Raw genomic sequence first — 5,556 nt, 5'->3', positions numbered from 1 at the left:
GGTCCCTGAGCTATTCAAGAGTGACAATGTATTAAAACATTGGTATGTGCACATGGTATCATTTGTTCAGGAGATTTCAGTAACAACCTGTTTTTGAAACTCAGGTGTCTTGAAGTTTAGGGAAAGGCATAAAATAAGAATATGTAATTATACAAGTTTTTTTCTCTCCTTAGATCTTTGATAAGTGAATACAATAAACTTTAAGGCTTTTTAGTCCTTTAATGATCCAATTAATTACTATATTTTATTGTTTTAATATTTTCCTATGGTTTCCTTGTTTTGCACATTTTTCACCATTATTTTATTTATTTATTTATTTATTTTTAACTTTAAACAAAATTCACATTTTATTTAGATTGAAATAAACTATACAAAATTGATTTTCTTTACCAAAAATAACAGCAATATTTTCTGTATTATTTCTAGATAAACTGTGAAACATTTATTTTGTAGGTTTTCCAGGTTTTGCTTATAAATCAAGACGAGGCAGTAGATATAGTCATGGAAAAAGAAAACAGACAAGTTGCCCATATCAACAGCCTCTGATTCTGTCTTGACAGTGAAGCAGAAGTGTTCACCATTTACTTGCTAAAATGAAAGTGTAGGCTTATGAAGACGTAGGCTCAACAAAGGAATGTAAACAGCAACAACCAGCTATGGAACAACCACGGCAAGCTCTTCCACTCAAATTTTAACTGTAACTTGTTCTTTAAGTTCGTTTGATAAAGGCAAAATCTATACTGAAATCTGTTTGGTAAGCTCACAACTCTGGTTAATTCCCTTAATTGTCCATTACAGATTTTAACACACTTAAAACTCCTAATAGTCAAAGGTCAACAGTAGGCTTCATTGCAACATTTCATAAGATGCATTCTTTTCTTATACCTCCTCAAAATTTATTTCTTCAAAATTGATAATAATACCTGACAACTGGATCCATGGTAATAATACATTTTATAACCTAAAAGACTTAACTAAAACAATTTCAGAGTGCTACTAGCAGAGGTCACGCAGAGGTGAAATGTGGTACTTCCAATGCAGTCTTCTGGAAGAACAGACAATTTTTCAAAGCACGAGAGCTCAAACAGGTGCCATGTACATAGGCAGATTACCAATGGCTAATGTATTCATGAGGCCTGTAGGCAAAGATATTCAGTGATAAGTGACCTACATATACCTTACGGCTTTTCTTCCAAATATCAAATATAAGAGAAAGCCCATTTTAAAAGTCTTTTAGGTATTTTCAACAGTTTCTGAATTATCTGTAGGAAGCTCTGACTTAGTTGTATATAGTTTGATATATGTGTCTACCATTAAATCCAGATCATGTTTTATATCAAAATTTATGTTAAGCAAAGCCAAGTTACTTGACCTTTGGTCTGTCAAAGTGTTCCTCAAGTATGCTTTAAGACGCTTTCATCCATTTTCATAGCGTTCATTCTCAACCTTCATTACAGGAAGAATACACAGGACCTTCAGCAAAGCATATACATTAGGAAAAAACTTGATATCAGGCAAATGAAGGGCTTCATAAATGGTGGATGGAAGCTCTATATCTTTCCCTCGATGTTTCCATTTGATTCTCCAACAGTGTAGCTCAGCTGAAAGCGTGTCGGGATTAGGCAAGTCACTTCTGTACATGTCAGCATGGTGCTCCTCTGATGTATTAAATTTGAGCTGTCCCATGACTGATGGTACCAGAGATAAGCATTTAAGAGCTTTGAGGTGCTGTTCTGAAAATATATCTTTAAGTTCCTGAATGATGTGCTCCACTGTTGGAACACTTAGGGTTTCTTTATAGTAACTTTCAGAGGTTAGCTGAGATTCCAGGTTACCCTGCTGAGCCCTACGAAATTTCCCAGGGAGTTTCATCTGAATATCAAGTTTGGTTTCCAAATTTGTTGCTTCCTCAAACCAAAACTCATGATAAACTTCAATATTTTCCATCACTTCATTGAGTGAATGTAGTACTGCAGTTAAGCTACTGGCAGCAAAGAAGACATCAGAAGTTTGTCCCTGGAGATTTTTCCCAAAGGCTCTTGTAAAAGATAAGACATTTTTAAGAACAACAATGGTAACAATGAAATCAAAATCTGTTACTGCACTACAGAGTACAAATGCTCGACCAGTTATACAATTATTCCATCTAATATTTGTGTCACTATTTATACCATCTAAACATAAAACAAGTGCTTGCAGGAGATCCACCAAAATTTCAAAAGCATCATGCCTACCTGTCCACTGAGAATGGCAAATTTCCTTCAGTTCTTTACCCCTTTCTTCACTGTTTTGAAAAAGAACAGAAATTACATTGTCAAGTTCTAATAGCAGTTGTGGTGATCGATGGAAAAAAGAACAAACTTCTTCAATTGTTCCTAATGAAACAGACACCCCCATCACAGGCACTGATTTTGCCAGCCACATGTTTAAGGCACAGGAAGAGCAGAGTGTGTATATAGCTTGAGGGTATTTCTCTAAAAGTCTAGAAGCAACAACTTTCATTTTGGAAGAGAATCCGCTAGACACAATGTAAGCCTGGCCACGACAATACTCCATATTTAGTCCCCACTTCTCAGTTACGGTAGTGTGAAATTTCACAGCCAAAATTTCTGCATCAGCTTCATAAGGCAGGAAGCCCACAAATTCCTCTCTCAAGTTATGAGACTCATCTACAAACCTCACCAACACGGGAAGGTGCTCTTTCCCTGCTATGTCCACCACATCATCAGTGATAATGGAAAAGAAGTGCGAGTCTCTCACTTCCCTGAGGGTTTCTTCCCGGATGCAACTCTCACAGATCTCCAGCATCTGTTTCTGTTGTGTTTTTGAACAGAACAATGTGTTAACTGCTGTGGTCTCAAAGCGTTTTCTCAGGACCTCTTCACCAGAATTTATCCGGCACTCCAACAGGGCCTGAAAGTTATCAGGAGTGAAGAGACCTTCTGGGATTTCATCAGCCTCATGCCCGTCCAGAGGTATATTTTGTTTTCCCATAAGAATCAAAATTTCAAATAAAGATTTTAAGTATTCTTTGTTTTCTTTCTCTTCAAGGGTTAAAGGCAAAATATCTTCATCCTGTTCATCACCCCCTTCTTCTGCACTGGGGTTCTGAGCATTGCTATTATTTGTTTCTTTATGTTTTTGTTCCTGTTCAGAAGTTTCATCAATTTTTTTCTGTTTCAGTGTCCTGATTTCATCTTCACTCAATTCTTTTATTCGTTTTCTGTGTCTACTATGTGGATTGTTCAAATGACTGGTAAGATCAAATAGTGTTGGTATTGCATTATCTCGAAGTACTGTCCTATAAGGACTCTCCCAATGACTTCACAAGTATCTGCTTCAATTAATTTTGAGAAATAAAATAACCCAATCATTCTTTAGTTTTCTGATGCCTCTGCAAAATGTATAGTTCTACAGATCATAGAGGTCTCAAAGTGTTTGGCACATAATCGATAATGTTTATTTAGTTGATCAGGTGTTTTATCTTCCAAGTCAGCTCTCCTACAATTCTCTACCCGCTTCTGGCATCTGGCCGGATCCCGCGGGAACCTGAAGAAGGCCAGGTCAGACTGAGTGCTCTTCCGCGTGCAGTCGGGGCAGCGCAGAAGTTCGGCATCGTCGCCCGCCTGCCGGCCGGCCCAGCCCTCCCCTCCCCGCCTCCTCAGGGCAGCCACCCGCCCGTCGGGGCGGGGGAGGGGAGCCAGGCCCGCCGGCCGGCTCGGCAGGGCCGGCGCGCGGGGAGGGGCGGGCACGCGAGAAGCCTTTCACCATTATTTTACATCAGTGTATTTCAAGACCTGAGATTCAGGTACAAGTTATTGAAATTGTTACATTTTAAACAATGCTTTAGAAATATATTGGAATCTGGCATAATATTGTTTATTTTATTAATTTATGTTCGCATATTTATTGATATAAATTAGAATTTGTAGTTTATATATACAATTAATATAAACAGCCTATATATCTATATATAATATAAAGTGCATTTATAAATATACATATATTGAAAGCATATTTATTTCTAGTACATATAAAAGTTATTTATTTTTAGTCTATATGTATATACATAAAACATTCATTTTCAGTATGTGTATAGTCAAATATTTTCTATTGGCATTTGAAATGAAATTTTAGTGTTTCATTCTGTTTTTCTTCTAAAATGATCAGTGTAATTGATTAAATAATCAGCATTCACCTTATTCTGTAGGAAATGAATATTCTCTGCTTTTACCTGATAGGGTCTATTAGCATAGTTAGGATTTAGAAAATGGAGAAGTTGCAGGAAGTGCCTAGAATGAAAATCTTAACTCCCTGAAGACACCAGAACTCAGAAGCAATGTAGTGACAATTATGTGGCTCTAGCCCAAAGAAAACAGGTTTTAATATATAGATCCTAATCTGCTCTTGTTTTCTTGGTATCCACACAAAACCAAGATAATATTTTTTTACTTCACTCATAACCACTCAAAATGTGCTCTTATTCCATACAGAAATTAAAGAACTTTTCTTATTTGATTTTGAGAATCTGAGTTCTCTGGAAATAGTCTGAAAAAAGGGAGGAAAACGAATGTGTTTAAAGTGATGAGTGTAGGTCTAACTTAATGCTAAATTTTGTCATATACAAAAGAAAAATGTTAACATTTCTTTAACATAAATCTATTAATGTGGCACATGTAGGAGGCAATTAATAAATCAGGTTATGCATAGGCTTCATATTGTGTAAAACTCAGGTCATGGGTACTTAGAAAATCTATTAAAAAATAATACCCAGTTACACAAAATTTGTTTGCAATTCTTAGGGGGTGAGGGTCAAGAAGAAACTTTAAATTAAAAATTCTAATTTTTAGGTTATCATTTCTTTTTTATTTATTAGAGAAGTCTTAGGTAAGGACATTTATTACAGTTATATTCTTTTGCAATACTATATGACTTTCCTTCTTAAGTTTTCTTTGTTATAAATCAACATTTATTTGTTTGATTATTTTATGCCTTGACTGTAAGCTCTGTGGGAACAGAAATGTCCTTATTCCTTATGATAAACACATGAGTTCCTGGTACATCACACAAATATTGGTTGAAGGAATCAATGCATAAGCATGGATTCAACATTGGACATAGAAGTTAGAGAGGATAACATTATGTGTGCTGGAGTTGTCAGGGCAAGTTTCATGGAAAATGAGTCACTAGCCCAACTCATATTGAGTACCTATTGTAGGTAAGGCTTTGGGCTGGGCATGGGTGGGATTTGTAGAATTTGTTTTGAAAGATAGAAAGTATTGGTAGTCACAGTGGTAGAGAAGAGGTACCTTTGGTGGGGGCAAAGAGCAAGAATAGTGGTGTGGATTAATAAGTGGATGAAAAAACTAGTTCCCCTGGGGGGTGATGAATAATTGCAGAAAACATGATGTAGCTATGTTTTGAACCATTTTGATACAGGTATTGTTTTGGTTTTTTTTTTTTTTTCATAAGCAGATCTTGTGCTGAGGATTTGTAAGCAAATGAATTCTGAAGGAAGAGTTTTCAGATGAAATGAGTGAGAGAGTAAAGAGAAGG

General features: G+C 36.2%; 1 pseudogene; it reads right to left on the bottom strand.

The window, feature by feature from the left end:
- Positions 1-404: 404 nt before the first annotated feature.
- LOC124085313 (52 kDa repressor of the inhibitor of the protein kinase-like) lies at positions 405-3,631 on the bottom strand (annotated as a pseudogene).
- Positions 3,632-5,556: the final 1,925 nt, after the last annotated feature.

Source organism: Marmota monax, unplaced genomic scaffold, assembly GCF_021218885.2.
Source record: "Marmota monax isolate L192 unplaced genomic scaffold, Marmota_monax_Labrador192_F-V1.1 WCK01_AAM20220418_F8-fsc00874, whole genome shotgun sequence".
Classification (NCBI taxonomy): Eukaryota; Metazoa; Chordata; class Mammalia; order Rodentia; family Sciuridae; genus Marmota; species Marmota monax.
The sequence above is the reverse complement of the archived record's forward strand: the minus strand, read 5'-3'. Positions and strand labels throughout refer to the sequence as shown.